The sequence below is a fragment of the Chrysemys picta genome, chromosome 8 (assembly GCF_011386835.1).
Source record: "Chrysemys picta bellii isolate R12L10 chromosome 8, ASM1138683v2, whole genome shotgun sequence".
Lineage (NCBI taxonomy): Eukaryota > Metazoa > Chordata > Testudines > Emydidae > Chrysemys > Chrysemys picta.
In genome coordinates this window covers 13,029,902-13,041,671 of record NC_088798.1, presented here as the reverse complement: position 1 = coordinate 13,041,671, position 11,770 = coordinate 13,029,902, and positions in this window count along the sequence as shown.

Genomic DNA, 11,770 nt, shown 5'->3' with positions numbered 1-11,770 from the left:
GTTTGTCATGGCAGGAAAAAAATTCATGGATAGTGTGATTTTCCTATTTGACCATGATCTTTTTCTGTGTCCGTGATTTACCCTGCAGCTGCAGCTCCTGTCCCGTGGGGCTGGGCCTAGCTCCCCACTCTGGGCATTGCAACCCAGTTGTGGGGTCACAGATTTGGCTCAGATTTGGCCCAGCCACCCCTCCATCATGATGGCGAGGAGCTAGGCAGCAGGCCAAACCTAAGTGGCGCTGCAATCCAGCATACCAGGTCGCGACACCTGGAGCAGAGAGCCAGGTTCAGCTCTATGGGGCACAGGAGCCACCACTGCCCAGGGTGAGTGTGGGTGGGTTCATTCTCCAGCCCCTGCCTCCCTTCCCTTCTAGGCCAGGACTAGGGTTGGGATGCTGGGGGAGAGGATGCTGTTGTAGGTAGTCAGTACCCCTTCATTTGTCAGGGCATTTTTTTTAATCAAAAATCGTGGCGCAGACATGACTTTTACTAAATTTACCATGACTGTGATTTTTTTATAAAAAATTCCATGACAAATCTGGAACCCTCAACATGATAATTCAGTGCTTTGCACCAAGGAAAGAAATGAAAAGAAAGAAACTTTGGTCCATCATATACCTTGAAATGGAACCTCTCTCTCAATACAAAACAAACCAGACTCCAAGTAACACTGCACATTACTATTTTTAGGCAAATCATTATAATATGAGAGCCAATTGCAGCTCAGTACTATTAAATCTTTGCTGAGAAATGGGCCAACCCCGCTGGTCTTTTGTGACATTTATCGGGGGTCGGTTGGGAGAATTTCATTCAGGAATTCTCCTTAAAAACTGATGCCATATTGTGGCTCCTGTGTTTGCAGGGGAGCAAAGAATTAGCCAGGTTCAAGTGTAATAACATTAGAGAGACGGAAGAAGAGATCCCTCCCTAACCCTAATATATTCTGCTCAGGATATTTTATTTTTGCTGTTGATAACAAAAATTTAACTGAGACTTTCCATGCATTAGTAAGAGAGCTGGCAAATCAAAGATGGAAGCTAAACAACAGTTTTCAGAGGAAGGGGTTTGTAAGTCGCTTATGGGCTTACTCTGGAGATGAATTTTCATGAAGGACTCTAATCCTGTTTAGGAATTTTTACAGACGCGTCACACACTGCAATGATTTTTTCCCCCAGTGTTCTGGTCTATATTTCTGGGCAGCTGTCAGGATTTCTTTGCAAATCTTTGCTACCAAACCATTAGTAAGTGTTTAAAATATCAGCATGAGGACAATGTATTTATACAGAGCATCTTTGAGGCAAGTATCAGAGGGGTAGCCGTGTTAGTCTGAATCTGTAAAAAGCAACAGAGGGTCCTGTGGCACCTTTGAGACTAACAGAAGTACTGGGAGCATAAGCTTTCGCGGGTAAGAACCTCACTTCTTCAGATGCAAGAAGCCTTCAAAAATTTACCGTAGTTTAGTCCAAAATATACAGTATATTGGAGGGCTCATTCAGAGAGGCAGATTTGTTCAATACACTGGGCCTCAGGAGACCTGCATCCTGTTCCCAGCACTGCCACTGACCTTTTGGGTGACCTTGGGCAAGTCACTTCACCTCTCTGTGCCTCAGTTTCCCCTCTAACATGTCTATTTAGACTGTAAGCTCTTCAGGGCAGGGACTGTCTCCTACGTGTTTGTACAGCATCTAGCACTATGGGGCCCTGATCGTGGTTGCACCTCTAGGCTCTGCTGTGGCTAAAGAGAAGAGGGGGTTATGTGATAATATTAAGAAATAATAATTAATAACATTTTACATTTAAAATCACCTTATTTATATTTTCCAGTCCTTTGGTCTAAATACCATGTGCTGAGCAACACTGAGATAATCACACCAGCTTCTCTTTGGTACAAATGAGCTATTACTAGGGGCCGAGCTTGCTCTCATTGAAGTCAGTAGGAACCTTGCTATTGATGTAAGCTGAGATTTTCAAAAGAGCCCAATGGAGTTAGGTACCAAAACCCACTGAAACTCAGTGGGACTTTGGTGTCAAACTCCCTTAGGCCCCTGTGAAAATCTGTGCTTTATAACAGCTGCAGCATCAGGTTCTGGTTTTGGACATTCGGGTGCAAAAGCAATGCCATTAAATGGACCTTTGCTGCAAATAGGAACTCACAGCTAAACTGAAGGGGCAACAACAACATATGGTATAAAGATGGCTTTGATTTAAAGTCCCGAGCGCATGCATGTCTTCCTGGGGCGGGACTTGATCACTAATCTGGTTAAAACAAATCAGTTAGCATAATGACAAGACAGAAGGGGTGACTTGTCCGAGCCCATGTGCCATCAGAAATCAGGCAGGGTATCTGAGGGGAGACACGCCACGAATCTTTTTGCTGCCAGTTCTCTGCCTCTTGTCCATTTCACACAGACCCCACCCGGACCTGGAAGGGTTAATGTGCGGCTGTAGGCCCAATCAGCCTCTCCTGCTACACCTGTAGGGGTGCCAGGTCTGAAGGGAGGAGGCTAAAAAGGGAAGGCCCTGCTCAGTGGGGGGCTGGGTTAGGAGGAGTACAGATCAATAACATTCATGTGGTGAGAGAAGAACCTAGCCTGGAGCTGAGCTAGCACTGATGCCTGATTGAGCCTGCCTGGAGGGAAGACAGGCATTGACAAGGAACAATTTGGAAGTAACTTGGGACCTGATAGGCCCTGGCAGTGGGGTATCTCACCAGAAGAGGTAGGAGAGTGAATGAGAGCTGAGCCCAGGGGGTGAGTGGATGAATAACTCTAAAGGGGATGAGTGCTAAGCCTGTTTGGGCCAATCACACCTTTATTTTGTGTTTGGACTGGGACTCTGGATTCTGTTCCTCCTGGAAGGGGACTGAAGTGTTGTAGTGACCTGGCTGGAGGGCTGAGCCATGTAAACCACCAGATCAGGTGGGGAAACTGAGGCAGGGGGCCTCCAGTGCATTGCCTTCAGGAGGTGCCCTGAGGCTGGGAGCCTGCTCAGACCTGGCTAATACCAGCCACTGTCACCTACTGTGAGAATGGAGCCAGGCTGTGCTCAGCTAAAATGGCCGCCCACCAGTTCCCTACACAATTCTCAAGTGGAGATGAGGTAGCCCTAGTAAGACTGCCCCCATCCCGCCAGTTTCCAGTGGGTTGGAAGCAGCTGTCTCCCAATCAGCGTGTGTGGTCCAGGGAACAGGTAGTGAGGGATGAGGGAACATGGGGAGGCAGGGACAGGGCCCAGACAGGTAGACTTACGGGGAGGAAGGTAAGATGGGGTGCAGGAAGGAAGGCAGTGTAATGAAGGGAGAATGTGACAGGCAGGACACTGAAGGGAAAGGGAGTTAGGATTAAAGACCCAGAGAGACCGGGTTGAGGGGTGTGGACAGAGGAATGTGGGCATTTATGTGTGTATGTGAGGTTCAATTTCCAGCCTGTACCCATCTTGTGTGAACCCTGGGGTGGGGGCTGCAGGTTGCTGGCCAGAAAGCAAGCCATGCGCTGGGGTCAGTACCGGAGCCATGGGTCCCGAGCCAGGCTGCTGAATGGCTCAGGTGGGGCTGGCTCCCAGCCCGCTCGTAGGCAGGGATTCCAGCCAGGGAACCACGCAGATGCTGAGTTGTTGCTTCCACCTGTCGATTGCCAGGTGACCTAGGCTGTGAGGCTGGCTGCTGGAGTCAGCTTGTGGGAATACCCGAGAGGCCCCGCGCTGTCCATGTGCCTGGAAGCTGACAGGTAGCGGCAGCCCTTGGTATAAATCCCTCCCTGCAAGGCCTGTGGAGCATACATCACCCAGTCCTTAGCTCTGCGAAATGAAGCACCCAATGGGCACGGGCACAGTCTGATGGGGAGACGAGGTCTTGCTAACAGGCTCCCATGGCCCAGCTCGCTGAGGTGCTTTGCCAGGGTCACAGAAGCAAGGCCCTTGAACACAGCCATCCTCCCCTTCGCCCACAGGCTAGTGGCTAGTACTGGCAGTGTGCACCGGGGACAGGGGGGCGGTGCTGCCGAGGGTCTCTGGTGTACAGTGGCTTGTTTTCAAAGGGGGAGGGCGGCTGATGCTTCGCAGGACTGGGAGGCACCTCACTACCCCCTGCCCTTAGCCTCACAACATCTTGTCTGTCCCTGCTGTGGGCCAGCTCCTCAACCCCATAGGCCACAGGCAACACCAGCACTCCCCTCTAGGCCTCGCAGGCCCTGCTGTCACTCTGCAGGTTAGCCAAAAGGCCCAGCCTGACCTCCAAGCATCTCCCTGAAGCGTCCAGCCCCTGCTCCACAGAGCACTCGCCATGCTCACAGATTCGCTCCTTCCAAAGGAACATGCAGCCCAGCTTACCGGTCCCATGCAGATCACCGCTCTACTGAACGCACAGCACTGGGATACGCTTCTAGTGAAACCAAATATGAGCATATTGAACAAAGCCCAGAGCTTCTAGTAGAAGTGTTGGGTGAGCTTGCTATTCCCATCTCGATATTATGAGTTTCCTCATATAATACCTCGCTCTTGGTACAAACATCCTTCATCCACAATCCCCCAATTGCTTTACAAAGGAGGTCAATATCCTTATCCCCATCTTACAGCTGGGGAAACTGAGTCAACTTTTGAGTGAAACTTTTTGCTCGGGAATTTTGATTTTGATTTTTCCATAAATTCAGTTCACTGGGAAAATTTTGTCAAAAACCAGCAAGCAGGTAAATGTTACTCTCATTCAGGGGGTAACATTCAAGCAGGAAACTGTCCTCCCCCCTGTAGTATCTACAATGCACTGGAAATGACAATATGCGCTTTGCCAGCAGAGGGCAGGAGGCAACAAGGTTATCAAAACTCCAGCAGCCAACTCGGGAGCCGGATGGGCACTACCAAACTCCACACGGTGTGCGGCAGGGGCGTAGGGCCCGGCTCTGTGTTGCATTCTGATCCTAGTGCGGCTCTGTGCCTAGCCTTTCTTTTGCCTTCGATTAGAACTGCTTAAGAGTAGCTCTAGCTTCTGCTGGACTGCAACAGCCATGAGCCAAAACTACAGCAGAGGATCATCGTGGCCGGGCCTCATTTCTCTGATTGTACCCCGCTTCCTTTCCATACTGGCACCAACCAGGGTGAGTGGCCAAAGAGCCCTAACATAAGCCACTGGAGGGTCTGGCCCCTGGTATGTAATGCTCTTTCAATGGGGAAAACACAATCCTCTGCAAACTCAGAGACCAAAACATGCCTTTGGACAGCGTATGTTTGCCTTGAAGTGGGACATTAAAATCCCCAGGGAAACTGATAAGTAAATTGTAGGTCGGACGCTGAGCTGCCTAATGGAACTGTGCGCCACAGAAGGCAGACTTGAGTTTGCCTTTGGTATTTCTGGAGAGAACTTTGCCACTGAGCTCCTGAATCCGTTTATTCAGAGACCGCCCAAAAAACACTTGTGCGTGTGTGTTATTTCTTGTACTATTTAGATTGGTAAGAGAAAAATAGTACACTTATGCCAAGGGAATGCGCCGTAATCTTTAGCACTTATGAGCTTCCATTAACTCCCACACACCTCCTGTGAGGGAGATAAGAATTGTTGTCCCCATCTTAAAGATGGAGACACTGAAGCAGTGAGGTTAGGGGATATGGGAGGGAATTGGTGCCAAAACTTAGGGAATAGAACAGGGGCCTGAGTTCTAAACTACTACCGGTACCTACGCTTCCTCTCCCAAGAGAGACTTCATAGAAGTGTAGGACTGGAAGGGACCTCGGGAGGTCATCTAGTCCCGTCCTTTGCACTCAAGGCAGAACTACATAATAATTAGACTATCCCTGGCAGGTGTTTGTCTATTCTGTTCTTAAAAACCTCTGATGACCGAGATTCCACAGCCTCCCTTGGCAATTTATTCCAGTGCTTAACCCCCCCTGACAGGTAGGAAGTTTTTCCTAACTTCCAACCTAAACCTCCCTTGCTGTGATTTAAGCCCATTGCTTCTTGTCCTATCCTAAGAGGTTAACGAGAACAACTTCCTGACCAGTCCTGCACTCAGACCATGAATGATCATAAGTCAAAACACAATGGAGACACTCACACATGGGTATTTCCTGTGTGTATTCATCTTGTATTCATGCTTGTGTACTGTAGGTCTCCTATGTAAGAGTACACTAGGGGATGAGAAATAGGTGTTAGTATCACTACTGGCCCAAGAGATTAAATGTTGAATTCAGGTAAAGATCTGCCGGTGTAAAGGGTTTAGACCAACAAGGCGAGGTCTACACTAGCACATATGTTGGCAAAACTTTTGTCACTCAGGGTGTGAAAAAACCCACATCCCTGAGTAATATAAGTTTTGCCGGTATAAGCACTCATGTGTACAGCGCTATGTTGGTGGATGAGTGACATAGCTACGGTTGCCCATTGAGCTGGTTTTATTACATCGATGAGAGAGTCATGCATCTGACGAAGTGGGCATTCACCCACGAAAGCTTATGCTCCAATACTTCTGTTAGTCTTAAAGGTGCCACAGGACTCTCTGTTGCTTTTTACAGATCCAGACTAACATGGCTATCCCTCTGATACTCTCCCGATGGTATAACGTGGCTACATAAGCGCTCTTACAGCGGCACAGCTGTATTGGTACAGCTTAAGTGTAGACATGGCCCAAGTCAGGAACTGAGGGGGGGATCTTGTGCTCTTGTTTTTAAATCTGTTCTGATTCCTACAGTAGCTGGACTAGGAGCAGCTCTCCTAGTTCAGATAAAACCAGGACCAGTTTGTTCGCATTTCATTGTTGAACCCCTCCAGAGATACAGGCAGGTCCAGCAGTGAAAGGCCTGACAGGTGGCTTCCCCTGTATTCACAGTCCCTGAGAGCCTGTTCCGGTGAGCTTGCTGGCTCAATATTTAGGCTCGAAAGGTTTGACTGACCATCCCAGGATTGGTTCAACCAACTGCAAGCAGGGCATGCCCGTCTCCCCTACAGCTGCCAGAGATGCAGGTTTTCAGAGCCTTCTATTCTGCCACTAGCTCACCCAGCCACGTGGAGCCCTGGTTTAAAAACACAGACTGAAATCTCAAAGCGGGAGGTTCATCTCCCCAGCGATGTTCTCAACCAAGACATTTCTTTGAGGCTATGACACCCATCTGTACCAGATACATACTGTGAATATACAAACGTGCCAGTAGGGGTCAGCACTCACTTCCTTCTGTGAGCAGACCCCATGCCAAGCACTAGGTTTGATTCACAAGGAAGGGCTCTGGAAAGACTCTCTGGCCAGCGTTTTCAAATGTGGGTGCCTAAAGGAAGGCACCTAAATCCCTACCTGGGCACCTCACTAAGTGACCCGATCAATGGGAGCGCTGGGTGTGCCGCATCTTTGAAGCTCAGGCCTCTTCGTTACCTGCCTCATGTTGAAAATACCAGCATGCTGTGCTCTCAGCAGCTGACCTGGAGAAGCAGCTGGACTCTGTACAATGTGCCCGTGTCCCTGCCTCCACTAGCATATTGTAAAACCAAAGATCTTCCACTCTGCTGGCCCCACCTCTGCTGTCTGGGAGACAAAAGCTGGCTTCTCGTTGCCATCGGGGTATCCTAAAACCAGGACAACGAGAGACCCACCCCACTCTCCAGCTTGGATAGTTGGTACAGGTGCTGGGGGAAGAGATTCTCCCCCTATGCCCAACCCAGGTGATGGAGTGACCAAACAGCCCTGCTATTCCAGCCCTACCATGTCCCCTCCACGGAGGGCAGATGGGAGGATCTGCATGGCACTTACCCCGAGCTGACCCTCACCAGCACCAGATCAACTGGGCTGTGCAGGAGCTGGGCCCCTGGCCTTAAAATCTATCAACTGCCAGCCAGCCCTCCACAGCCACACAGGCAGGCACTGTTCAAACCCACCCTGGGAGACTGTCCCTGTCCCCCAAAGATCTTTGCTTCTCCATAGCCAAGGGTGGGAGGGGAATAGGCACAGAGGGGATGTGACTTGCCCAACCTCGCAGGGCAAGCACGCAGGGGGCAGAGCTAGATCTCTGGGGTCCCAGCCAAGTCCCCCCTGCACTAGAGCAGGCCGTCCAGCCAGAGCGGGTGCTTTACAGTACCTGGGGTGCACATGAGTTGCTCATCGGAACATGTTGGGTTTTCATTTCTTCCCCGGTGAAGATAGTTATTGCTAGCCATTTTTGTGGGTTCTTTAGCTCCCTTGCTCTCCCCCAGCACCACGTCAAGGTTATTTCCTGGGACCGTGCCCAGCTAACAGCTGAGACGTACAGCCAACGTTTTGGCTTTCTGCTTTGTACAGTTTTTAATTTCATGCAGGAATGTCTCTCTTCCTACAATGTTTAACCTCTGGTAATAGCAGAGTAGTTCAGACTCAGACTAATGTCAGCTTCGTTCCCTGAGGAATTACCTCACCGGGGCTGTCTGGTAGTGGTTCGTGTGCACAGAAGATGCTGCACGGACAGACTTGGCGTCTGAGCTCTGTCAATGCAGCTGCCCTCCTGATGTGCCTGAACCCTGAGCTGAAGGGGCCACCTCTTGGAGCGAGGGGATAGCCCCGTCTCTGTGCTCACAGGTCTCTGCTGAGACTGTCAGCCATGGCGATTGTAGCTGACGCTTGCTAGAAGATGGACTGAAATGACCAACTCAGGTGCGATGGTGACGGGGGCCCGTGTATGAATCTAAAGAGAACTCATTTTACGTGAGACCGAATAGCTATGCAAGGCCAATAGCTGTCACCACCTACTGTCCAAAGCTGAATTTGAAGTGGAGATGTAGGGCTGTATCCTACCCCCTGTAACATCCTGGCCACCCCACTGAAGTCAACCTGTAAAGCGGGGCAGAGTTTTGCCCCTAATCTACTTGTGTCCTGTTTCCAGCTGTCCCTTGGGCCAGCTCTCTGACAAATAATGAAAAGATAAAGCCAGCAGTAATATCCTAAACAGACCAGCCCCCTCCCCCCAGTGTGGAGATAGCTCACCCTTGATGTGACCCCACTGGTTTAACCAATGGCCCATGTGCTATCTGTCGCGTGTGGCAGACTCAGAATGCCACATAGAAACGGAGCGAGAGGAAGCGAAGGTTTGAGGGAGAAATGGAGAGAGCTGTGTGGAAAGGGAAAGGGTCTCAAAGGAGCGTTTGCCCTCAGAGTGCGACGAGTCAAGAAGAGACAGAAGAGGAGCTAAGTACCAGGCAAATTCTGGAGGATCCAAAGAATGGTCATTCTAGAACCGTGGTTCCCAAACTTTAACAACCTGTGAACCCCTTTCACCAAAGTGTTAAGTCTCGCGAACCCCCTCCTAAAAAATGAATATTTCCAGGGATTTTCTCCTTTACCTGAGTATAAATTATAAAAGCAGTGATCTTGGAAATACAAATTTTTTTAATGACCTGCTTATTACACACTTATTTATCATTCCAGCATTTTTATTACATTATGAAAACGGCAACACTCTTCCAAGATCTCACTTTTGTAGCTTGCATCACTTTGAATAAGCTTGTTATAAGACAAGGCTCCTATGTTTCATCAAGAAATATCAGATGTGAAACAGCATGAAGGCATCTAAGAAGCCAACTCAAAGAGTTCCTCTTATACAAGCATTCAGGTCTTGAGCAGTTCAAGCAAACAACACACATCACAACAAAGCTTAAACTCGTTCTTCATAATACTTTTAAAAACAATACTAGCTGCCTAGTTAATTTTAAAAACAGCAAAAAATATCCACCTCCCTTTCCATTTCTTATAAGGAGTCTTGAAGTTTAAATCTCCTCAGTGTGATAGATGTGCTTACTTTGATCTGCTTAGCTCCTGGAAGTCTAGGGGCTCCGGGCTGCTGGCCCCGTGCTGCCTGGGGTCCCTAGGGACAGCTCTGCCCACCATTAGGGAATTTTTCCCCGAGAACCCCCTGTAACATTTCGCATGAACCCCAGTTTGGGAATCACTGTTCTAGAACGTAGATGGCAGTTCAAGGGAAAATAGCCAGCCAAGTGTAAACAGTTGGAATAATTGTTTCCTTTTGGACAGCAGCATGCACCCTGCCTGCAGTATTTAGGAAACACTTTCCTCTTTACTCCCCACCTTTATCACAGCAGTGTCAGCCATAAATATATAAACAGTGGGTGAAAGCCTAGCCCTGTGGGAGTTTTGCCACTGACTTCAATGGGACCGGGATTTCACCTCAATCTTTGACCTTGGTTTTTGCCTTCCAGTGTCTCTGGTTCTATGCAGGACGAAAGTGCGCATGGATCAAAGTTTATTTTTTTGTATGACAGTCAGTCCCATTGTGCTAGATGCTGTATGAACACCTAGGCGAAGGCAGGCAGGCCCTGCCCCACAGAGTTCACAGCCTAGGATACAAGTGAGTAACAGCTAGTGGGAGGTAGGCGGAAGAGAACTGGGAGGGGGGCGGGTGAGGGTTTATGTACAGATGGAGTGGTGTGCAGAGTCGGCAAGGCTGAAAGGACCGTCCATTCCTGTTTGCTCTACGTAAACAGGAAATAACCATGGCAAGCTGCCTGGCCATTGGCAGGTGTCAAGTCGCCATAGGGACCACGATGGGAGTAGGTCTTAAGGTGGGGATTTGAAAGGCCTGATGTGCTAGTTCTGGGATCTGATCCTGCATGTGGACCTTGGAGGATTCACTTACCACAGCTCAACTTCAAATCAGACACAGAAGAAGCCACTTAACCAGGGTGGCCCTGTGTCCCATCTAGTCTAGAGGAAATTGCATGGTCCCCAGAGACAGAGAACTGTGCAGCGTCCTGTAGAGCTAACATAGAATCCTAGAATATCAGGGTTGGAAGGGACCTCAGGAGGTCATCTAGTCCAACCCCCTGCTCAAAGCAGGACCAATCCCCAACTAAATCATCCCAGCCAGGGCTTTGTCAAGCCGGGCCTTAAAAACCTCTAAGGAAGGAGATTCCACCACCTCCCTAGGTAACCCATGCCAGTGCTTCACCATACTCCTAGTGAGTTTTTCCTAATATCCAACCTAAACCTCCCCCACTGCAACTTGAGACCATTACTCTAACATGGGTTAGAAAGAGCAATATCCTAAACCAACAGTGTTCCCTGGGAAGGTCGGTCCCAAGGGATAGTACAGTAATGCCAAAAAAGAGGCTGTGTTTCCTATTGAATGAGATTGGAAAGGTCCCATCCTAATAAACCATATACCAGTGAAGGGGAATGTTCTATACATGATTTGTGTAAATCAACTTTTCCCCAAACTCCCTTGGATGCGCTGACGTCTGCCCCAGAGCATCAGAAGCTCCCTAGAAGTTGGGGGGCCACCGCCGCCTCTTCCCCTCCCCACTCCCACTGAGGCCCTTCTGGTTCCTCTCTGCCCTCTCTCCCATGTCACTCACCCTTACAGCCTGTAAAAAATGATGGGGCCCTGGCCTCCTGCCCTTTTTCCCCCTCCTCATCCACCCCCCACCCCATCCCCATTCCAGCACCCTGGCAACGACGCTAAACCAGTAAGTTTCAAAAATAACTAGTGGTTTTGATGTCTTGATATTGGGTGATTGACTTGAGCTGCGAAAAAGTGTGCTGGCTTTCAGAAAGGGCTGAAAACCCATCCTCTGACAGGCAGGACCTGGAAGGTGTCTTATCCAAAAACTGTAATCTCAGAATCACTAGTCATCTCTGAAAACTTTGGCCATGGTGTTTTTGAATACACTTCAAATGGAGGGACAAGAGCAGAAACATCATAAGAATGGCCATACTGTGTCAGCCCAATGGTCCATCTAGTCCAGTCTCCTGTCTTCCGACAATGAACAGTGCCAGATGCTTCAGAGGGAATGAACAGAACAGGGCAATTTATCG